The sequence below is a fragment of the Mustelus asterias genome, chromosome 1, assembly GCF_964213995.1.
Source record: "Mustelus asterias chromosome 1, sMusAst1.hap1.1, whole genome shotgun sequence".
In the NCBI taxonomy this organism is placed as follows: domain Eukaryota; kingdom Metazoa; phylum Chordata; class Chondrichthyes; order Carcharhiniformes; family Triakidae; genus Mustelus; species Mustelus asterias.
Window position 1 is genome coordinate 46,390,015 of NC_135801.1, and position 24,655 is coordinate 46,414,669.

Consider the following 24,655-nt stretch of genomic DNA (forward strand, 5'->3'; position numbering starts at 1 on the left):
GGTTCCGAACGCCACCCCGGACCTTGGTTCCGACCTCCACCCCGGACCTTGGTTCCGACCGCCACCCCGGACCTTGGTTCCGACCGCACACCCCGGACCTTGGTTCCGACCGCACACCCCGGACCTTGGTTCCGACCGCCACCCCGGACCTTGGTTCCGACCGCCAGCCCGGACGTTGGTTCCGACCGCCACCCCGGACCTTGGTTCCGACCGCCACCCCGGACCTTGGTTCCGACTGCCACCCCGGACCTTGGTTCCGACCGCCACCCCGGACCTTGGTTCCGACCGCCAACCCGGACATTGGTTCCGACCGCCACCCCGGACCATGGTTCCGACCGCCACCCAGGACCGAGGTTCCAACCGTCACCCAGGACCTGCGTTCCGACCGCTACCCCGGACCTCGGTTGTTACCGCCATGCTGGACCTTGGTTCCGACCGCCACCCTGGACCTTGGGTACGACCGCCACCCTGGTTCCGCCCGCCACCCCGGACCATGGTTCCGCCCGCCACCCCGGACGTTGGTTCTGCCCACGACCCCAGACCTTGGGTCCGACTGCCAACCCGGACCTTGGTTCCAACTGCCACGCTGGACCTTGGCTCCGACCGCCAGCCCGGACCTTGGTTCCGACCGCCAGCACGGACCTTGGTTCCGACGGCTACACTGGACGTTTATTCCGACCGTCAGCCCGGACCTTGGTTCCGAACGCCACCCCGGACCTTGGTTCCGAACGCCACCCCGGGCCTTGGTTCCGACCGCCACCCGGGACGTTGGGTCCGTCCGCCACCCTGGTTCAGACCGCCTCCCCGGACTTTGGTTCCGACAGCCACCCCGGACGTTGGTTCCGACTGCCACCCCGGATGTTGGTTCCGACCGCCACCCCGGATGTTGGTTCCGACAGCCACCCCGGACGTTGGTTCCGACCGCCACCCCGGATGTTGGTTCCGACTGCCACCCCGGATGCTGGTTCCGACTGCCACCGCGGACTTTGGTTCCGACCGCCTCCCCGGACTTTCGTTCCGACAGCCACCCCGGACGTTGGTTCCGACCGCCACCCCGGATGTTGGTTCCGACTGCCACCCCGGATGTTGGTTCCGACTGCCACGCCGGATGTTGGTTCCGACCGCCACCCCGGATGTTGGTTCGGACCGCCACCCCGGACGTTGGTTCCGACCGCCACCCCGGATGTTGGTTCCGACTGCCACCCCGGATGCTGGTTCCGACTGCCACCGCGGACTTTGGTTCCGACCGCCTCCCCGGACTTTGGTTCCGACAGCCACCCCGGACGTTGGTTCCGACCGCCACCCCGGATGTTGGTTCCGACTGCCACCACGGACGTTGGTTCCGACCGCCACCCCGGACCTTGGTTCTGACCGCCACCCCGGACCTTGGTTCCGACTGCTACACTGGACGTTTATTCTGACCGTCAGCCCGGAACATGGTTCCGAACGCCACCTCGGACTTTGGTTCCGAACGCCACCCCGGACCTTGGTTCCGAACGCCACCCCGGACCTTGGTTCCAACCGCCACCCGGGACCTTGGGTCCGTCCGCCACCCCGGACCTTGGGTCCAACCGCCACCCTGGACCTTGGGTCCGACCGCCACCCTGGTTCCGACCGCCACCCCGGACGTTGTTTCCGACTGCCACCCCTGACGTTGGTTCCGACCGCCACCCCGGATGTTGGTTCCGACCGCCACCCCGGATGTTGGTTCCGACCGCCACCCCGGATGTTGGCTCCGACCGCCACCCCGGATGTTGGTTCCGACCGCCACCCCGGATGTTGGTTCCGACCGCCACCCCGGATGTTGGTTCCGACTGCCACCACGGACGTTGGTTCCGACCGCCACCCCGGACCTTGGTTCTGACCGCCACCCCGGACCTTGGTTCCGACTGCTACACTGGACGTTTATTCTGACCGTCAGCCCGGAACATGGTTCCGAACGCCACCCCGGACCTTGGTTCCGAACGCCACCCCGGACCTTGGTTCCAACCGCCACCCGGGACCTTGGGTCCGTCCGCCACCCCGGACCTTGGGTCCAACCGCCACCCTGGACCTTGGGTCCGACCGCCACCCTGGTTCCGACCGCCACCCCGGACGTTGTTTCCGACTGCCACCCCTGACGTTGGTTCCGACCGCCACCCCGGATGTTGGTTCCGACCGCCACCCCGGATGTTGGTTCCGACCGCCACCCCGGATGTTGGCTCCGACCGCCACTCCGGATGTTGGTTCCGACCGCCACCCCGGAACTTGGTTCCGACCGCCAAGCCGGAACTTGGTTCCGACCGCCAAGCCGGAACTTGGTTCCGACCGCCAAGCCGGAACTTGGTTCCGACCGCCAAGCCGGACGTTGGTTCCGACCGCCAAGCCGGAACTTGGTTCCGACCGCCAAGCCGGAACTTGGTTCCGAACGCCACCCCGGACCTTGGTTCCGAACGCCACCCCGGACCTTTGTTGTTACCACCACCCCGGACCTTGGTTCCGAATGCCACCCCGGACCTTGGTTCTGACTGCCGCCTGGGACCATGGGTCCGCCCGCCACCCCGGATGTTGGTTCCGACCGCCACCCCGGATGTTGGTTCCGACCGCCACCCCGGATGTTGGTTCCGACCGCCACCCCGGAACTTGGTTCCGACCGCCAAGCCGGAACATGGTTCCGACCGCCAAGCCGGAACTTGGTTCCGACCGCCAAGCCGGAACTTGGTTCCGACCGCCAAGCCGGAACTTGGTTCCGACCGCCAAGCCGGAACTTGGTTCCGACCGCCAAGCCGGAACTTGGTTCCGACCGCCAAGCCGGAACTTGGTTCCGACCGCCAAGCCGGAACTTGGTTCCGACCGCCAAGCCGGAACTTGGTTCCGACCGCCAAGCCGGAACTTGGTTCCGAACGCCACCCCGGACCTTGGTTCCGACCGCCACCCCGGACCTTTGTTGTTACCACCACCCCGGACCTTGGTTCCGAATGCCACCCCGGACCTTGGTTCTGACTGCCGCCTGGGACCATGGGTCCGCCCGCCACCCCGGACCTTGGTTCCGCCCGCCACCCCGGGCCTTAGGTCCGACAGCCACCCCGGGCCATGGTTCAGACCGCCTCCCCGGACTTTGGTTCCGAACGCCACCCCGGACATTGGTTCCGACCGCCACCCCGGACCTTGGGTCCGACCGCCATCCCGGGCCATGGTTCCGACCGCCACCCTGGAACTTCTTTCCGACCGCCACCCCGGACTTTCGTTCCGACCGCCACCCCGGATTTTGATTCCGACCGCCACCCCAGACATTGGTTCCGACCGCCACCCCCACGTTGGTTCCGACTGCCACACTGGAACTTGGTTCCGACCGCCAAGCCGGAACTTGGTTCAGACCACCAACCCGGACCTTGGTTCCGACCACTACACTGGAGCTTTATTCCGATCGCCAGCCTGGAGCTTGATTCCGAACGCCACCCCGGACCTTGGTTCCGACCGCCACCCCGGACCTTGGTTCCGATCGTTTCACTGGACCTTTATTCCGACCGCCAGCCCGGACGTTGGTTCGGACCGCCACCCCGGACGTTGGTTCGGACCGCCACCCCGGACGTTGGTTCGGACAGCCACCCCGGACATTGGTTCCGACCGCCACCCTGGACGTTGTTTCCGACCGCTACCCTGGATGTTGGTTCCGACCGCCACCCCGGACGTTGGTTCCGACCGCCAACCCGGAACTTGGTTCAGACCACCACCCCGGTCCTTGGTTCCGAACGCTACCTCGGACCTTGGTTCCGACCACCACCCGGACCTTGGTTCCGACCGACACCCCGGAACCTGGTTCCGACCGCCACGCGGAACTTGGTTCAGACCACCACCCCGGGCTTTGGGTCCGACCGCCATCCCGGGCTATGGTTCCGACCGCCACCCCGGAACTTCTTTCCGACCGCCACCCCGGACCTTGGTTCCGACCGCCACCCCGGACGTTGGTTCGGACCGCCACCCCTGACATTGGTTCCGACCGCCACCCCGGACCTTGGTTCCGACTGCTACACTGGACGTTTATTCTGACCGTCAGCCCGGAACATGGTTCCGAACGCCACCTCGGACTTTGGTTCCGAACGCCACCCCGGACCTTGGTTCCGACCGCCACCCCAGACTTTGGTTCCTACTGCCACCCCGGACGTTAGTTCCGACCGCCACCCCGGACCTTGGTTCCGACTGCCACCCCGGACCTTGGTTCCGACCGCCACCCCGGACCTTGGTTCCGACCGCCACCCTGGACCTTGGTTCCGACTGCTACACTGGACGTTTATTCCGACCGTCAGTCAGCCCGGAACTTGGTTCAGACCGCCACCCCGGACATTGGTTCCGACTGCTACACTCGACGTTTATTCCGCCCGTCAGCCCGGAGCTTGGTTCCGAACGGCACCGCGGACCTTGGCTCCGAATGCCAACCTGGACCTTGGTTCCGACCGCCACCCCGGACCTTGGTTCCGACCGGCACCCTGGACCTTGGTTCCGACCGCCACCCGGACGTTGGTCCCGACCACCACCCCGGACGTTGGTTCCGACCACCACCCCGGACCTTGGTTCCTACTGCCACCCCGGACGTTGGTTCCGACCACCACCCCGGACCTTGGATCCGACTGCCACCCCGGTCCTTGGTTCAGACCGCCACCCCGGACCTTGGTTGCGACCGCCACCCCGGACCTTGGTTGCGACCGCCACCCCGGACCTCGGTTCCGACCGCCACCCCGGACCTTCGTTCCAACCGCCACGCCAGACCTCGGGTCCGACCGCCACCCCGGACGTTTGTTCCGAACGCCACCCCGGATCTTGGTTCCGACCGCCACCCCGGAACTTGGGTCCGACCGCCAAGCCGGAACTTGGTTCAGGCCGCCACCCCGGACCTTTGTTCCGAACGCCACCCCGGACCTTGGTTGTTACCGCCACACTGGGCCTTGGGTCCGACCACCACCCCGGACCTTGGTTCCGACCGCCACCCCGGACATTGGTTCCGACCGCCACCCCGGACCTTGGTTCCGACCGCCACCCCCGACCATGGTTCCGACCGCCACCCCGGACCTTGGTTCCGACCGCCACCCCGGACCTTGGTTCCGACCGCCACCCCGGACCTTGGTTCCGACCGCCACCCCGGACCTTGGTTCCGACCGCCACCCCGGACCTTGGTTCCGACCGCCACCCCGGACCTTGGTTCCGACCGCCACCCCGGACCTTGGTTCCGACCGCCACCCCGGACCTTGGTTCCGACCGCCACCCCGGACCTTGGTTCCGACCGCCACCCCCGACCATGGTTCCGACCGCCACCCCGGACCTTGGTTCCGACCGCCACCCCGGACCTTGGTTCCGACCGCCACCCCGGACCTTGGTTCCGACCGCCACCCCGGACCTTGGTTCCGACCGCCACCCCGGACCTTGGTTCCGACCGCCACCCCGGACCTTGGTTCCGACCGCCACCCCGGACCTTGGTTCCGACCGCCACCCCGGACCTTGGTTCCGACCGCCACCCCGGACCTTGGTTCCGACCGCCACCCCGGACCTTGGTTCCGACCGCCACCCCGGACCTTGGTTCCGACCGCCACCCCGGACCTTGGTTCCGACCGCCACCCCGGACCTTGGTTCCGACCGCCACCCCGGACCTTGGTTCCGACCGCCACCCCGGACCTTGGTTCCGACCGCCACCCCGGACCTTGGTTCCGACCGCCACCCCGGACCTTGGTTCCGACCGCCACCCCGGACCTTGGTTCCGACCGCCACCCCGGACCTTGGTTCCGACCGCCACCCCGGACCTTGGTTCCGACCGCCACCCCGGACCTTGGTTCCGACCGCCACCCCGGACCTTGGTTCCGACCGCCACCCCGGACCTTGGTTCCGACCGCCACCCCGGACCTTGGTTCCGACCGCCACCCCGGACCTTGGTTCCGACCGCCACCCCGGACCTTGGTTCCGACCGCCACCCCGGACCTTAGTTCCGACCGCCATCCTGGACCTTGGTTCCGACTGCTACACTGGACGTTTATTCCGACCGTCAGTCAGCCCGGAACTTGGTTCAGACCGCCACCCCGGACATTGGTTCCGACTGCTACACTCGACGTTTATTCCGCCCGTCAGCCCGGAGCTTGGTTCCGAACGGCACCGCGGACCTTGGCTCCGAATGCCACCCTGGACCTTGGTTCCGACCGCCACCCCGGACCTTGGTTCCGACCGGCACCCTGGACCTTGGTTCCGACCGCCACCCGGACGTTGGTCCCGATCACCACCCCGGACCTTGGATCCGACTGCCACCCCGGTCCTTGGTTCAGACCGCCAGCCCGGACGTTGGTTCCGACCGCCACCCCGGACCTTGGTTCCGACCGCCACCCCGGACCTTGGTTCCGACCGCCACCCCGGACCTTGTTTCCGACCGCCACCCCGGAACTTGGGTCTGACCGCCAAGCCGGAACTTGGTTCAGGCCGCCACCCCGGACCTTTGTTCCGAACGCCACCCCGGACCTTGGTTGTTACCGCCACACTGGGCCTTGGGTCCGACCACCACCCCGAACCTTGGTTCCGACCGCCACCCCGGAGATTGGTTCCGACCGCTACCCCGGACCTTGGTTCCGACCGCCACCCCCGACCATGGTTCCGACCGCCACCCCCGACCTTGGTTCCGACCGCCACCCCGGACCTTGGTTCCGACCGCCACCCCGGACCTTGGTTCCGACCGCCAACCCGGACCTTTATTCCGACCGCCACCCCGGACGTTGGTTCCGACCGCCACCCCGGACGTTGGTTCCGACCGTCACCCCGGACCTTGGTTCCGACCGCCACCCCGGACATTGGTTCCGACCGCCACCCCGGACCTTAGTTCCGACCGCCACCCCGGACATTTGTTCCGACCGCCACCCCGGACCTTAGTTCCGACCGCCACCCCGGACCTTGGTTCCGACTGCTACACTGGACGTTTATTCCGACCGTCAGTCAGCCCGGAACTTGGTTCAGACCGCCACCCCGGACCTTGGTTCCGACTGCTACACTGGACGTTTATTCCGACCGTCAGTCAGCCCGGAACTTGGTTCAGACCGCCACCCCGGACATTGGTTCCCACTGCTACACTCGACGTTTATTCTGCCTGTCAGCCCGGAGCTTTGTTCCGAACGGCACCCCGGACCTTGGCTCCGAATGCCACCCTGGACCTTGGTTCCGACCGGCACCCTGGACCTTGGTTCCGACCGCCACCCGGACGTTGGACCCGACCGCCACCCCGGACGTTGGTTCCGACCACCACCCCGGACCTTGGTTCCGACTGCCACCCTGGACCTTGGATCCGACCACCACCCCAGTCCTTGGTTCAGACCGCCACCCCGGACCTTGGTTCCGACCACCACCCCAGTCCTTGGATCCGACCACCACCCCAGTCCTTGGTTCAGACCGCCACCCCGGACCTTGGTTCCGACCGCCACCCCGGACCTTGGTTCCGACCGCCACCTCGGACCTTGGTTCCGACCGCCACCCTGGACCTTGGTTCCGAGCGCCACCCCGGAGCTTGGTTCCGACCACCACCCCCACGTTGGTTCCGACTGCCACCCTGGAACTTGGTTCCGACCGCCAGACCGGACCTTGGTTCCGACCGCCAACCCAGACCTTGTTTCCGACCGCGACCCCAGACCTTGGTTCCGAACGCCACCCCGGACCTTGGTTCCGCCTGCCACCCCGGACCTTGGTTCCGCCTGCCACCCCGGACCTTGGTTCCGCCCGCCATCCCGAATCTTGGTTCCGCCCGCCACCCCGGTCCTTGGGTCAGACCGCCATCCCGGGCCATGGTTCCGACCGCCACCCCGGACCTTGGTTCCGACCGCCACCCAGGACCTTGGGTCCGACCGCCACCCTGGTTCCGACCGCCAACCCGGACTTTGGTTCCGACCGCCACCCCGGACGTTGGTTCCGACCGCCACCCCGGACGTTGTTTCCTACCGCCACCCCGGATGTGGTTCCGACCGCCACCCCGGAACTTGGTTCCGACCGCTAAGCCGGAACTTGGTTCAGATCACCACCCCGGACCTTGGTTCCGAACGCCACCCCGGACCTTGGTTCCGACCGCCACCCGGGACCTTGGTTCCGACCGCCACCCCGGACCTTGGTTCCGACCGCTTCACTGGACCTTTATTCCGACCGCCAGCCCGGACGTTGGTTCGGACCGCCACCCCGGACGTTGGTTCGGACCGCCACCCCGGACGTTGGTTCGGACAGCCACCCCGGACATTGGTTCCGACCGCCACCCCGGACGTTGTTTCCGACCGCTAACCTGGATGTTGGTTCCGACCGCCACCCCGGACGTTGGTTCCGACCGCCAACCCGGAACTTGGTTCAGACCACCACCCCGGACCTTGGTTCCGAACGCTACCTCGGACCTTGGTTCCGACCGCCACCCGGACCTTGGTTCCGACCGACACCCCGGAACCTGGTTCCGACCGCCACCCGGAACTTGGTTCAGACCACCACCCCGGGCTTTGGGTCCGACCGCCATCCCGGGCTATGGTTCCGACCGCCACCCCGGAACTTCTTTCCGACCGCCACCCCGGACCTTGGTTCCGACCGCCACCCCGGACCTTGGTTCTGACCGCCACCCCGGACCTTGGTTCCGACTGCTACACTGGACGTTTATTCCGACCGTCAGCCCGGAACTTGGTTCCGAACGCCACCTCGGACTTTGGTTCCGAACGCCACCCCGGACCTTGGTTCCGACCGCCACCCCGGACTTTGGTTCCTACTGCCACCCCGGACGTTAGTTCCGACCGCCACCCCGGACGTTAGTTCCGACCGCCACCCCGGACGTTGTTTCCGACCGCCACCCTGGATGTTGGTTCTGACCGCCACCCCGGACGTTTGTTCCGACCGCCAACCCGGAACTTGGTTCCGACCGCCAAGCCGGAACTTGGTTCAGACCGCCACCCCGGACCTTGGTTCCGACCGCCACCCGGGACCTTGGTTCCGACCGCCACCCCGGACCTTGTTTGTTACCGTCACACTGGACCTTGGGTCCGACCGCCATCCCGGACCTTGGTTCCGAACGCCAGACCGGACCTTGGTTCCAACCGCCACCCCTGACCTTGGTTCCAACTGTCACCCCGGAACTTGGTTCCGACCGCCACCCCGGACCTTGGTTCCGACCGCCAGCCCGGACCTTGGTTCCGACCGCCACCCCGGACATTGGTTCAGACCGCCACCCCGGAAGTTGGTTCCGACTGCTGCACTGGACGTTTATTCCGCCCGTCAGCCCGGACCTTGGTTCCGAACGCCACCCCGGACCTTTGTTCCGAATGCCACCCTGGACCTTGGTTCCGACCGCCACCCCGGACCTTGGTTACGACCGGCACCCTGGACCTTGGTTCCGACCGCCACCGGACGTTGGTTCCGACCGCCACCCGGACCTTGGTTCCGACCGACACCCCGGAACCTGGTTCCGACCGCCACCCGGAACTTGGTTCAGACCGCCATCCCGGGCTTTGGGTCCGACCGCCATCCCGGGCTATGGTTCCGACCGCCACCCCGGAACGTCTTTCCGACCGCCACCCCGGACGTTGGTTCGGACCGCCACCCCGGACGTTGGTTCGGACCGCCACCCCGGACATTGGTTCCGACCGCCACCCGGGACCTTGGTTCCGACCGGCACCCTGGACCTTGGTTCCGACCGCCACCCGGACGTTGGACCCGACCGCCACCCCGGACGTTGGTTCCGACCACCACCCCGGACCTTGGTTCCGACTGCCACCCTGGACCTTGGATCCGACCACCACCCCAGTCCTTGGTTCAGACCGCCACCCCGGACCTTGGTTCCGACCGCCACCCCGGACTTTGGTTCCTACTGCCACACCGGACGTTAGTTCCGACCGCCACCCCGGACGTTGTTTCCGACCGCCACCCTGGATGTTGGTTCTGACCGCCACCCCGGACGTTTGTTCCGACCGCCAACCCGGAACTTGGTTCCGACCGCCAAGCCGGAACTTGGTTCAGACCACCTCCCCGGACCTTGGTTCCGACCGCCACCCGGGACCTTGGTTCCGACCGCCACCCCGGACCTTGTTTGTTACCGTCACACTGGACCTTGGGTCCGACCGCCATCCCGGACCTTGGTTCCGAACGCCAGACCGGACCTTGGTTCCAACCGCCACCCCTGACCTTGGTTCCAACTGTCACCCCGGACCTTGGTTCCGACCGCCACCCCGGACCTTGGTTCCGACCGCCACCCCGGACCTTGGTTCCGACCGCCACCCCGGACCTTGGTTCCGACCGCCACCCCGGACCTTTATTCGGACCGCCAGCCCGGACCTTGGTTCCGACCGCCACCCCGGACATTGGTTCAGACCGCCACCCCGGAAGTTGGTTCCGACTGCTGCACTGGACGTTTATTCCGCCCGTCAGCCCGGACCTTGGTTCCGAACGCCACCCCGGACCTTTGTTCCGAATGCCACCCTGGACCTTGGTTCCGACCGCCACCCCGGACCTTGGTTACGACCGGCACCCTGGACCTTGGTTCCGACCGCCACCGGACGTTGGTTCCGACCGCCACCCGGACCTTGGTTCCGACCGACACCCCGGAACCTGGTTCCGACCGCCACCCGGAACTTGGTTCAGACCACCACCCCGGGCTTTGGGTCCGACCGCCATCCCGGGCTATGGTTCCGACCGCCACCCCGGAACTTCTTTCCGACCGCCACCCCGGACGTTGGTTCGGACCGCCACCCCGGACGTTGGTTCGGACCGCCACCCCGGACATTGGTTCCGACCGCCACCCCGGACCTTGGTTCTGACCGCCACCCCGGACCTTGGTTCCGACTGCTACACTGGACGTTTATTCCGACCGTCAGCCCGGAACTTGGTTCCGAACGCCACCTCGGACTTTGGTTCCGAACGCCACCCCGGACCTTGGTTCCGACCGCCACCCCGGACTTTGGTTCCTACTGCCACCCCGGACGTTAGTTCCGACCGCCACCCCGGACGTTGTTTCCGACCGCCACCCTGGATGTTGGTTCTGACCGCCACCCCGGACGTTGGTTCCGACCGCCAACCCGGAACTTGGTTCCGACCGCCAAGCCGGAACTTGGTTCAGACCACCACCCCGGACCTTGGTTCCGAACGCTACCTCGGACCTTGGTTCCGACCGCCACCCAGACCTTGGTTCCGACCGCCAGCCCGGACCTTTGTTGTTACCGCCACCCCGGAACTTGGTTCCGACCGCCAAGCCGGATGTTGGTTCAGACCACCATCCCGGACCTTGGTTCCGAACGCCACCCCGGAACTTGGTTCTGACTGCCTCCTGGGACCTTGGTTCCGCCCGCCACCCCGGACCTTGGTTCCGCCCGCCACCCCGGGCCTTAGGTCCGACCACCACCCCGGGCCATGTTTCCGACCGCCACCCCGGACTTTGGTTCCGAACGCCACCCCGGACTTTGGTTCCGACCGCCACCCCGGACCTTGGTTCCGACCACCACCCCGGACGTTGGTTCCGACCGCGACCCCGGACGTTGGTTCCGACCGCGACCCCGGACGTTGGTTCCGACCGCCACCCCGGACGTTGGTTCCGACTGCCACCCGGAACTTGGTTCAGACCACCACCCCGGATCTTGGTTCCGACCGCCACCCGGGACCTTGGTTCCGACCGCCACCCGGGACCTTGGTTCCGACCGCCACCCGGGACCTTGGTTCCGACCGCCACCCGGGACCTTGGTTCCGACCGCCACCCCGGACCTTGGTTGTTACCGTCACACTGGACCTTGGGTCCGACTGCCATCCCGGACCTTGGTTCCGAACGCCAGACCGGACCTTGGATCCAACCGCCACCCCTGACCTTGGTTCCAACTGTCACCCCTGACCTTGGTTCCAACTGTCACCCCGGACCTTGGTTCCGACCGCCACCCCGGACCTTGGTTCCGACCGCCACCCCGGACCTTGGTTCCGACCGCCACCCCGGACCTTGGTTCCGACCGCCACTCCAGACCTTTATTCGGACCGCCAGCCCGGACCTTGGTTCCGACCGCCACCCCGGACATTGGTTCAGACCGCCACCCCGGACCTTGGTTACGACCGGCACCCTGGACCTTGGTTCCGACCGCCACCCGGACGTTGGTTCCGACCGCCACCCCGGACGTTGGTTCCGACCACCACCCCGGACCTTGTTTCCGACCGCCACCCCGGACCTTGGATCCGATCGCCACCCTGGACCTTGGTTCCGACCGCCACCCCGGACCTTGGTTCCGACCGCCACCCCGGACGTTGGTTCCGAACGCCACCCCGGACCTTGGTTCCGACCGCCACCCCGGAACTTGGGTCCGACCACCAAGCCGGAACTTGGTTCAGGCCGCCACCCCGGACCTTTGTTCCGAACGCCACCCCGGACCTTGGTTGTTACCGCCACACTGGGCCTTGGGTCCGACCACCACCCCGGACCTTGGTTCCGACCGCCACCCCGGACATTGGTTCCGACCGCCACCCCGGACCTTGGTTCCGACCGCCACACCCGACCATGGTTCCGACCGCCACCCCGGACCTTGGTTCCGACCGCCACCCCGGACCTTGGTTCCGACCGCCACCCCGGACCTTGGTTCCGACCGCCACCCCGGACCTTGGTTCCGACCGCCACCCCGGACCTTGGTTCCGACCGCCACCCCGGACCTTGGTTCCGACCGCGACATTGGACCTTTATTCCGTCCGCCACCCCGGACGTTGGTTCCGACCGCCACCCCGGACGTTGGTTCCGACCGCGACATTGGACCTTTATTCCGTCCGCCACCCCGGACGTTGGTTCCGACCGCCACCCCGGACGTTGGTTCCGACCGCCACCCCGGACCTTGGTTCCGACCGCCACCCCGGACATTGGTTCCGACCGCCACCCCGGACCTTAGTTCCGACCGCCACCCCGGACATTGGTTCCGACCGCCACCCCGGACCTTAGTTCCGACCGCCACCCTGGACCTTGGTTCCGACTGCTACACTGGACGTTTATTCCGACCGTCAGTCAGCCCGGAACTTGGTTCAGACCGCCACCCCGGACATTGGTTCCGACTGCTACACTCGACGTTTATTCCGCCCGTCAGCCCGGAGCTTGGTTCCGAACGGCACCGCGGACCTTGGCTCCGAATGCCACCCTGGACCTTGGTTCCGACCGCCACCCCGGACCTTGGTTCCGACCGGCACCCTGGACCTTGGTTCCGACCACCACCCCGGACGTTGGTCCCGACCACCACCCCGGACGTTGGTCGCGACCACCACCCCGGACGTTGGTTCCGACCACCACCCCGGACCTTGGTTCCTACTGCCACCCCGGACGTTGGTTCCGACCACCACCCCGGACCTTGTTTCCGACCGCCACCCCGGACCTTGGATCCGACTGCCACCCCGGTCCTTCGTTCAGACCGCCAGCCCGGACCTTGGTTCCGACCGCCACCCCGGACCTTAGTTGCGACCGCCACCCCGGACCTTGGTTCCGACCGCCACCCCGGACCTTGGTTCCGACCGCCACCCCGGACCTTGGTTCCGACCGCCACCCCGGACCTTGGTTCCAACCGCCACGCCAGACCTCGGGTCCGACCGCCACCCCGGACGTTTGTTCCGAACGCCACCCCGGACCTTGGTTCCGACCGCCACCCCGGAACTTGGGTCCGACCGCCAAGCCGGAACTTGGTTCAGGCCGCCACCCCGGACCTTTGTTCCGAACGCCACCCCGGACCTTGGTTGTTACCGCCACACTGGGCCTTGGGTCCGACCACCACCCCGGACCTTGGTTCCGACCGCCACCCCGGACATTGGTTCCGACCGCCACCCCGGACCTTGGTTCCGACCGCCACCCCCGACCATGGTTCCGACCGCCACCCCGGACCTTGGTTCCGACCGCCACCCCGGACCTTGGTTCCAACCGCCACCCCGGACGTTGGTTCCGACCGCCACCCCGGACGTTGGTTCCGACCGCCACCCCGGACCTTGGTTCCGACCGCCACCCCGGACATTGGTTCCGACCGCCACCCCGGACCTTAGTTCCGACCGCCACCCCGGACATTTGTTCCGACCGCCACCCCGGACCTTAGTTCCGACCGCCACCCCGGACCTTGGTTCCGACTGCTACACTGGACGTTTATTCCGACCGTCAGTCAGCCAGGAACTTCGTTCAGACCGCCACCCCGGACATCGGTTCCGACTGCTACAGTCGACGTTTATTCCGCCCGTCTGCCCGGAGCTTGGTTCCGAACGGCACCCCGGACCTTGGCTCCGAATGCCACCCTGGACCTTGGTTCCGACCGGCACCCTGGACCTTGGTTCCGACCGCCACCCGGACGTTGGACCCGACCGCCACCCCGGACGTTGGTTCCGACCACCACCCCGGACCTTGGTTCCGACTGCCACCCCGGACCTTGGATCCGACCACCACCCCGGTCCTTGGTTCAGACCGCCACCCCGGACCTCGGTTCCGACCGCCACCCCGGACCTTGGTTCCGAGCGCCACCCCGGAGCTTGGTTCCGACCGCCACCCCCACGTTGGTTCCGACTGCCACCCTGTAACTTGGTTCCGACCGCCAGACCGGACCTTGGTTCCGACCGCCAACCCAGACCTTGTTTCCGACTGCGACCCCAGACCTTGGTTCCGAACGCCACCCCGGACTTTGGTTCCGCCTGCCACCCCGGACCTTGGTTCCGCCTGCCACCCCGGACCTTGGTTCCGCCCGCCATCCCGGATCTTGGTTCCGCCCGCCACCCCGGTCCTTGGGTCAGACCGCCATCCCGGGCCATGGTTCCGACCGCCACCCCGGACCTTGGTTCCGACCGCCACCCAGGACCTTGGGTCCGACCGCCACCCTGGTTCCGACCGCCAACCCGGACTTGGGTTCCGACCGCCACCCCGGACGTTGGTTCCGACCGCCACCCCGGACGTTGGTTCCGACCGCCACCCCGGACATTGTTTCCTACCGCCCCCCCGGATGTGGTTCCGACCGCCACCCCGGAACTTGGTTCCGACCGCTAAGCCGGAACTTGGTTCAGATCACCACCCCGGACCTTGGTTCCGAACGCCACCCCGGACCTTGGTTCCGACCGCCACCCGGGACCTTGGTTTCGACCGCCACCCCGGACCTTTTTTGTTACCGCCACCCCGGAACTTGGTTCCGACCACCACGCCGGAAGTTGGTTCAGACCACCACCCCGGACCTTGGTTCCGAACGCCACCCCGGACCTTGGTTCTGACTGCCACATGGGACCTTGGTTCCGACCGCCACCCCGGACCTTGGATGTTACCGTCACACTGGACCTTGGGTCCGTCCGCCTGGACCTTGGGTCCGACCGCCACCCTGGTTCCGACCGCCATCCCGGACCTTGGTTCCGAATGCCAGACCGGACCTTGGTTCCGACCGCCACCCCAGACCTTGGTTCCGACCGCCACGCCGGACCTTGGTTCCGACCGCCGCCCCGGACCTTGGTTCCGACCGCCACGCCGGACCTTGGTTCCGACCGCCACCCCGGACCTTGGTTCCGACCGCCACCCCGGACCTTGGTTCCGAGCGCCACCCCGGACCTTGGTTCCGACCGCCACCCCGGACCTTGGTTCCGACCGCCACTCCAGACCTTATTTCCCACTGCTACACTGGACCTTTATTCGGACCGCCAGCCCGGACCTTGGTTCCGACCGCCACCCCGGACATTGGTTCAGACCGCCACCCCGGACCTTGGTTCCGACTGCTACACTGGACGTTTATTCCGCCCGTCAGCCCGGACCTGAATTCCGAACGCCACCCCGGACCTTGGTTCCGAATGCCACTCTGGACCTTGGTTCCGACCGCCACCCCGGACCTTGGTTCCGACCTGCACCCTGGACCTTGGTTCCGACCGGCACCCGGACGTTGGTTCCGACTGCCACCCCGGACCTTGGTTCCGACCGCCACCCCGGACCTTGGATCCGACCGCCACCCAGGACCTTGGTTCCGACCGCCACCCCGGACCTTGGTTCCGACCGCTTCACTGGACCTTTATTCCGACTGCCAGCCCGGACTATGCTTCCAACCGCCACCCCAGACGTTGGTTCGGACCGCCACCCCGGACGTTGGTTCGGACCGCCACCTCCGACCTTGGTTCTGACCGCCACCCCGGACCTTGGTTCCGACTGCCACCCTGGACGTTGGTTCCGACCGCCACCCCGGACGTTGTTTCCGACCGCTACCCTGGATGTTGGTTCCGACCGCCACCCCGGACGTTGGTTCCGACCGCCACCCCGGACGTTGGTTCCGACCGCCAACCCGGAACTTGGTTCCGACCGCCAGGCCGGAACTTGGTTCAGACCAGCACCCCGGACCTTGGTTCCGAACGCTACCTCGGACCTTGGTTCCGACCGCCTACCGGACCCTGGTTCCGACCGACACCCCGGAACTTGGTTCCGACCGCCACCCGGAACTTGGTTCAGACCACCACCCCGGACCTTGGTTCCGCCCGCCACCCCGGGCTTTGTGTCCGACCGCCATCCCGGGCTATGGTTCCGACCGCCACCCCGGAACTTCTTTCCGACCGCCACCCCGGACCTTGGTTCCGACCGCCACCCCGGACCTTGGTTCCGACCGCCACCCCGGACCTTGGTTCCGACCGCCACCCAGGACCTTGGTTCCGACCGCCACCCCGGACCTTGGTTCTGACCGCTTCACTGGACCTTTATTCCGACCGCCACCCCGGACGTTAGTTCCGACCGCCACCCCGGACGTTGGTTTGGCCCGCCACCCCGGACCTTGGTTCGGACCGCCACCCCGGACATTGGTTCCGACCGCCACCCTGGACCTTGGTTCTGACCGCCACCCCGGACCTTGGTTCCGACTGCGACACTGGACGTTTATTCCGACCGTCAGCCCGGAACTTGGTTCCGAACGCCACCTCGGACTTTGGTTCCGAACGCCACCCCGGACCTTGGTTCCGACCGCCACCCCGGACGTTGTTTCCGACCGCCACCCTGGATGTTGGTTCCGACCGCCACCCCGGACGTTGGTTTCGACCGCCAACCGGGAACTTGGTTCCGACCGCCAAGCCGGCACTTGGTTCAGACCACCACCCCGGACCTTGGTTCCGAACGCTACCTCGGACCTTGGTTCGGACCGCCACCCAGACCTTGGTTCCGACCGCCAGCCCGGACCTTTGTTGTTACCGCCACCCCGGAACTTGGTTCCGACCGCCAAGCCGGAAGTTGGTTCAGACCACCACCCCGGATCTTGGTTCCGAACGCCACCCCGGACCTTGGTTCCGACCGCCACCTGGACCTTGGGTCCGTCCGCCACCCTGGACCTTGGGTCCGACCGCCACCCTGGTTCCGACCGCCATCCCGGACCTTAGTTCCGAACGCCAGACCGGACCTTGGTTCCGACCGCCACCCCAGACCTTGGTTCCGACCGCCACGCCGGACCTTGGTTCCGACCGCCACCCCGGACCTTGGTTCCGACCGCCACCCCGGACCTTGGTTCCGACCGCCACCCCGGACGTTGGTTCCGACCGCCACCCCGGACCTTGGTTCCGACCGCCACCCCGGACCTTGGTTCCGACCGCCACTCCAGACCTTATTTCCCACTGCTACACTGGACCTTTATTCGGACCGCCAGCCCGGACCTTGGTTCCGACCGCCACCCCGGACCTTGGTTCCGACTGCTACACTGGACGTTTATTCCGCCCGTCAGCCCGGACCTTGGTTCCGAACGCCACCCCGGACCTTGGTTCCGAATGCCACTCTGGACCTTGGTTCCGACCGCCTCCCCGGACCTTGGTTCCGACCGCCACCCCGGACCTTGGATCCGACCGCCACCCAGGACCTTGGTTCCGACCGCCACCCCGGACCTTGGTTCCGACCGCCACCCAGGACCTTGGTTCCGACCGCCACTCCGGACCTTGGTTCTGACCGCTTCACTGGACCTTTATTCTGAGCGCCAGCCCGGACGTTGGTTCCGACCGTCACCCCGGACGTTGGTTCTGACCGCCACCCCGGACCTTGGTTCCGACTTCGACACTGGACGTTTATTCCGACCGTCAGCCCGGAACTTGGTTCCGAACGCCACGTCGGACTTTGGTTCCGAACGCCACCCCGGAACTTGGTTCCGACCGCCACCCCGGACTTTGGTTCCGACTGCCACCCCAGACGTTGGTTCCGACCGCCACCCCGGACGTTGTTTCCGACCGCCACCCTGGATGTTGGTTCCGACCGCCACCCCGGACGTTGGTTCCGACCGCCAACCGGGAACTTGGTTCCGACCGCCAAGCCGGAACTTGGTTCAGACCACCACCCCGGACCTTGGTTCCGAACGCTACCTCGGACCTTGGTTCCGACCGCCACCCAGACCTTGGTTCCGACCGCCAGCCCGGACCTTTGTTGTTACCGCCACCCCGGAACTTGGTTCCGACCGCCAAGCCGGAAGTTGGTTCAGACCACCACCCCGGATCTTGGTTCCGAACGCCACCCCGGACCTTGGTTCCGACCGCCACCCCGGACCTTGGTTCCGACCGCCACCTGGACCTTGGGTCCGACCACCACCCCGGTTCTTGGTTCCGCCCGCCACACTGGGCCTTAGGTCCGACCGCCACCCCGGGCCATGTTTCCGACCGCCACCCCGGACTTTGGTTCCGAACGCCACCCCGGACTTTGGTTCCGACCGCCACCCCGGACCTTGGTTCCGACCGCCACACCGGACGTTGGTTCCGACCTCCACCCCGGACGTTGGTTCCGACCGCCACCCCGGACGTTGGTTCCGACCGCCACCCCGGACGTTGGTTCCGACCGCCACCCCGGAACTTGGTTCCGACCGCCACCCGGAACTTGGTTCAGACCACCACCTCGGATCTTGGTTCCGACCGCCACCCGGGACCTTGGTTCCGACCGCCACCCGGGACCTTGGTTCCGACCGCCACCCCGGACCTTGGTTGTTACCGCCACACTGGACCTTGGGTCCGACCGCCATCCCGGACCTTGGTTCCAAACGACAGACCGGACCTTGGATCCAACCGCCACCCCTGACCTTGGTTCCAACTGTCACCCCGGACCTTGGTTCCGACCGCCACCCCGGACATTGGTTCCGACCGCCACCCCGGACCTTGGTTCCGACCGTCACTCCAGACCTTATTTCCCACCGCAACACTGGACCTTTATTCGGACCGCCAGCCCGGACCTTGGTTCCGACCGCCACCCCGGACATTGCTTCAGACCGCCACCCCGGACATTGGTTCCGACCGCCACCCGGAACTTGGTTCAGACCACCACCCCGGACCTTGGTTCCGCCCGCCTCCCCGGACCTTGGGTCCGACCGCCATCCCGGGCCATGGTTCCGACCGCCACCCCGGAACTTCTTTCCGACCGCCACCCCGGAACCTCTTTCCGACCGCCACCCCGGACTTTCGTTCCGACCGCCACCCCGGATTTTGATTCCGACCGCCACCCCAGACATTGGTTCCGACCGCCACCCCCACGTTGGTTCCGACTGCCACACTGGAACTTTATTCCGAACGCCACCCCGGACCTTGGTTCCGACCGCCACCCCGGACCTTGGTTCCGACCGCTTCACTGGACCTTTATTCCGACCGCCAGCCCGGACGTTGGTTCGGACCGCCACCCCGGACGTTGGTTCGGACCGCCACCCCGGACGTTGGTTCGGACAGCCACCCCGGACATTGGTTCCGACCGCCACCCCGGACGTTGTTTCCGACCGCTACCCTGGATGTTGGTTCCGACCGCCACCCCGGACGTTGGTTCCGACCGCCAACCCGGAACTTGGTTCAGACCACCACCCCGGACCTTGGTTCTGAACGCTACCTCGGACCTTGGTTCCGACCGCCACCCGGACCTTGGTTCCGACCGACACCCCGGAACCTGGTTCCGACCGCCACCCGGAACTTGGTTCAGACCACCACCCCGGGCTTTGGGTCCGACCGCCATCCCGGGCTATGGTTCTGACCGCCACCCCGGAACTTCTTTCCGACCGCCACCCCGGACCTTGGTTCGGACCGCCACCCCGGACGTTGGTTCGGACCGCCACCCCTGACATTGGTTCCGACCGCCACCCCGGACCTTGGTTCTGACCGCCACCCCGGACCTTGGTTCCGACTGCTACACTGGACGTTTATTCCGACCGTCAGCCCGGAACCTGGTTCCGAACGCCACCCCGGACGTTGGTTCGGACCGCCACCCCTGACATTGGTTCCGACCGCCACCCCGGACCTTGGTTCTGACCGCCACCCCGGACCTTGGTTCTGACTGCTACACTGGACGTTTATTCCGACCGTCAGCCCGGAACTTGGTTCCGAACGCCACCTCGGACTTTGGTTCCGAACGCCACCCCGGACCTTGGTTCCGACCGCCACCCCGGACCTTGGTTCCTACTGCCATCCCGGACGTTAGTTCCGACCGCCACCCCGGACGTTGTTTCCGACCGCCACCCTGGATGTTGGTTCTGACCGCCACCCCGGACGTTGGTTCCGACCGCCAACCCGGAACTTGGTTCCGACCGCCAAGCCGGAACTTGGTTCAGACCACCACCCCGGACCTTGGTTCCGAACGCTACCTCGGACCTTGGTTCCGACCGCCACCCAGACCTTGGTTCCGACCGCCAGCCCGGACCTTTGTTGTTACCGCCACCCCGGAACTTGGTTCCGACCGCCAAGCCGGATGTTGGTTCAGACCACCACCCCGGACCTTGGTTCCGAACGCCACCCCGGAACTTGGTTCTGACTGCCTCCTGGGACCTTGGTTCCGCCCGCCACCCCGGACCTTGGTTCCGCCCGCCACCCCGGGCCTTAGGTCTGACCACCACCCCGGGCCATGTTTCCGACCGCCACCCCGGACTTTGGTTCCGAACGCCACCCCGGACTTTGGTTCCGACCGCCACCCCGGACCTTGGTTCCGACCACCACCCCGGACGTTGGTTCCGACCGCGACCCCGGACGTTAGTTCCGACCGCCACCCCGGAACTTGGTTCCGACTGCCACCCGGAACTTGGTTCAGACCACCACCCCGGATCTTGGTTCCGACCGCCACCCGGGACCTTGGTTCCGACCGCCACCCGGGACCTTGGTTCCAACCGCCACCCGGGACCTTGGTTCCGACCGCCACCCGGGACCTTGGTTCCGACCGCCACCCCGGACCTTGGTTGTTACCGTCACACTGGACCTTGGGTCCGACCGCCATCCCGGACCTTGGTTCCGAACGCCAGACCGGACCTTGGATCCAACCGCCACCCCTGACCTTGGTTCCAACTGTCACCCCGGACCTTGGTTCCGACCGCCACCCCGGACCTTGGTTCCGACCGCCACCCCGGACCTTGGATCCGACCGCCACCCCGGACCTTGGTTCCGACCGCCACTCCAGACCTTTATTCGGACCGCCAGCCCGGACCTTGGTTCCGACCGCCACCCCGGACATTGGTTCAGACCGCCACCCCGGAAGTTGGTTCCGACTGCTGCACTGGACGTTTATTCCGCCCGTCAGCCCGGACCTTGGTTCCGAACGCCACCCCGGACCTTGGTTGCGACCGGCACCCTCGACCTTGGTTCCGACCGCCACCCGTACGTTGGTTCCGACCGCCACCCCGGACGTTGGTTCCGACCACCACCCCGGACCTTGTTTCCGACCGCCACCCCGGACCTTGGATCCGACCGCCACCCCGGACCTTGGTTCCGACCGCCACCCCGGACCTGGGTTCCGACCGCCACCCCGGACCTTGGTTCCAACCGCCACGCCAGACCTAGGGTCCGACCGCCTCCCCGGACGTTGGTTCCGAACGCCACCCCGGACCTTGGTTCCGACCGCGACATTGGACCTTTATTCCGTCCGTCACCCCGGACGTTGGTTCCGACCGCCACCCCGGACGTTGGTTCCGACCGCCACCCCGGACCTTGGTTCCGACCGCCACCCCGGACATTGGTTCCGACTGCCACCCCGGACCTTAGTTCCGACCGCCACCCCGGACATTGGTTCCGACCGCCACCCCGGACCTTAGTTCCGACCGCCACCCTGGACCTTGGTTCCGACTGCTACACTGGACGTTTATTCCGACCGTCAGTCAGCCCGGAACTTGGTTCAGACCGCCACCCCGGACATTGGTTCCGACTGCTACACTCGACGTTTATTCCGCCCGTCAGCCCGGAGCTTGGTTCCGAACGGCACCGCGGACCTTGGCTCCGAATGCCACCCTGGACCTTGGTTCTGACCGCCACCCCGGACCTTGGTTCCGACCGGCACCCTGGACCTTGGTTCCGACCGCCACCCGGACGTTGGTCCCGACCACCACCCCGGACGTTGGTTCTGACCACCACCCCGGACCTTGGTTCCTACTGCCACCCCGGACGTTGGTTCCGACCACCACCCCGGACCTTGTTTCCGACCGCCACCCCGGACCTTGGATCCGACTGCCACCCCGGTCCTTGGTTCAGACCGCCAGCCCGGACCTTGGTTCCGACTGCCACCCCGGACCTTGGTTGCGACCGCCACCCCGGACCTTGGTTCCGACCGCCACCCCGGACCTTGGTTCCGACCGCCACCCCGGACCTTGGTTCCGACCGCCACCCCGGACCTTGGTTCCGACCGCCACCCCGGACATTGGTTCCGACTGCTACACTCGACGTTTATTCCGACCGACACCCCGGAACCTGGTTCCGACCGCCACCCGGAACTTGGTTCAGACCACCACCCCGGGCTTTGGGTCCGACCGCCATCCCGGGCTATGGTTCCGACCGCCACCCCGGAACTTCTTTCCGACCGCCACCCCGGACCTTGGTTCCGACCGCCACCCCGGACGTTGGTTCGGACCGCCACCCCGGACATTGGTTCCGACCGCCACCCCGGACCTTGGTTCAGACCACCACCCCGGACCTTGGTTCCGACCGCCACTCCAGACCTTTATTCGGACCGCCAGCCCGGACCTTGGTTCCGACCGCCACCTCAGACTTTGGTTCCGAACGCCACCCCGGACCTTGGTTCCGACCGCCACCCCGGACTTTGGTTCCTACTGCCACCCCGGACGTTAGTTCCGACCGCCACCCCGGACGTTGTTTCCGACCGCCACCCTGGATGTTGGTTCTGACCGCCACCCCGGACGTTGGTTCCGACCGCCAACCCGGAACTTGGTTCCGACCGCCAAGCCGGAACTTGGTTCAGACCACCACCCCGGACCTTGGTTCTGCCCGCCACCCGGGACCTTGGTTCCGACCGCCACCCCGGACCTTGGTTGTTACCGTCACACTGGACCTTGGGTCCGACCGCCAACCCGGACCTTGGTTCCGAACGCCAGACCGGACCTTGGATCCAACCGCCACCCCTGACCTTGGTTCCAACTGCCACCCCGGACCTTGGTTCCGACCGCCACCCCGGACCTTGGTTCCGACCGCCACCCCGGACCTTGGTTCCGACCGCCACTCCAGACCTTTATTCGGACCGCCAGCCCGGACCTTGGTTCCGACCGCCACCCCGGACATTGGTTCAGACCGCCACCCCGGAAGTTGGTTCCGACTGCTGCACTGGACGTTTATTCCGCCCGTTCAGCCCGGACCTTGGTTCCGAACGCCAACCCGGACCTTTGTTCCGAATGCCACCCTGGACCTTGGTTCCGACCGCCACCCCGGACCTTGGTTACGACCGGCACCCTGGACCTTGGTTCCGACCGCCACCCGGACGTTTGTTCCGACCGCCACCCGGACCTTGGTTCCGACCGACACACCGGAACCTGGTTCCGACCGCCACCCGGAACTTGGTTCAGACCACCACCCCGGGCTTTGGGTCCGACCGCCATCCCAGGCTATGGTTCCGACCGCCACCCCGGAACTTCTTTCCGACCACCACCCCGGACCTTGGTTCGGACCGCCACCCCGGACGTTGGTTCGGACCGCCACCCCGGACATTGGTTCCGACCGCCACCCCGGACCTTGGTTCTGACCGCCACCCCGGACCTTGGTTCCGACTGCTACACTGGACGTTTATTCCGACCGTCAGCCCGGAACTTGGTTCCGAACGCCACATCGGACTTTGGTTCCGAACGCCACCCCGGACCTTGGTTCCGACCGCCACCCCGGACTTTGGTTCCTACTGCCACCCCGGACGTTAGTTCCGACCGCCACCCCGGACGTTGTTTCCGACCGCCACCCTGGATGTTGGTTCTGACCGCCACCCCGGACGTTGGTTCCGACCGCCAACCCTGAACTTGGTTCCGACCGCCAAGCCGGAACTTGGTTCAGACCACCACCCCGGACCTTGGTTCCGAACGCTACCTCGGACCTTGGTTCCGACCGCCACCCAGACCTTGGTTCCGACCGCCAGCCCGGACCTTTGTTGTTACCGCCACCCCGGAACTTGATTCTGACCGCCAAGCCGGATGTTGGTTCAGACCACCACCCCGGACCTTGGTTCCGAACGCCACCCCGGAACTTGGTTCTGACTGCCTCCTGGGACCTTGGTTCCGCCCGCCACCCCGGACCTTGGTTCCGCCCGCCACCCCGGGCCTTAGGTCCGACCACCACCCCGGGCCATGATTCCGACCGCCACCCCAGACTTTGGTTCCGAACGCCACCCCGGACTTTGGTTCCGACCGCCACCCCGGACCTTGGTTCCGACCACCACCCCGGACGTTGGTTCCGACCGCGACCCCGGACGTTGGTTCCGACCGCCACCCCGGAACTTGGTTCCGACTGCCACCCGGAACTTGGTTCA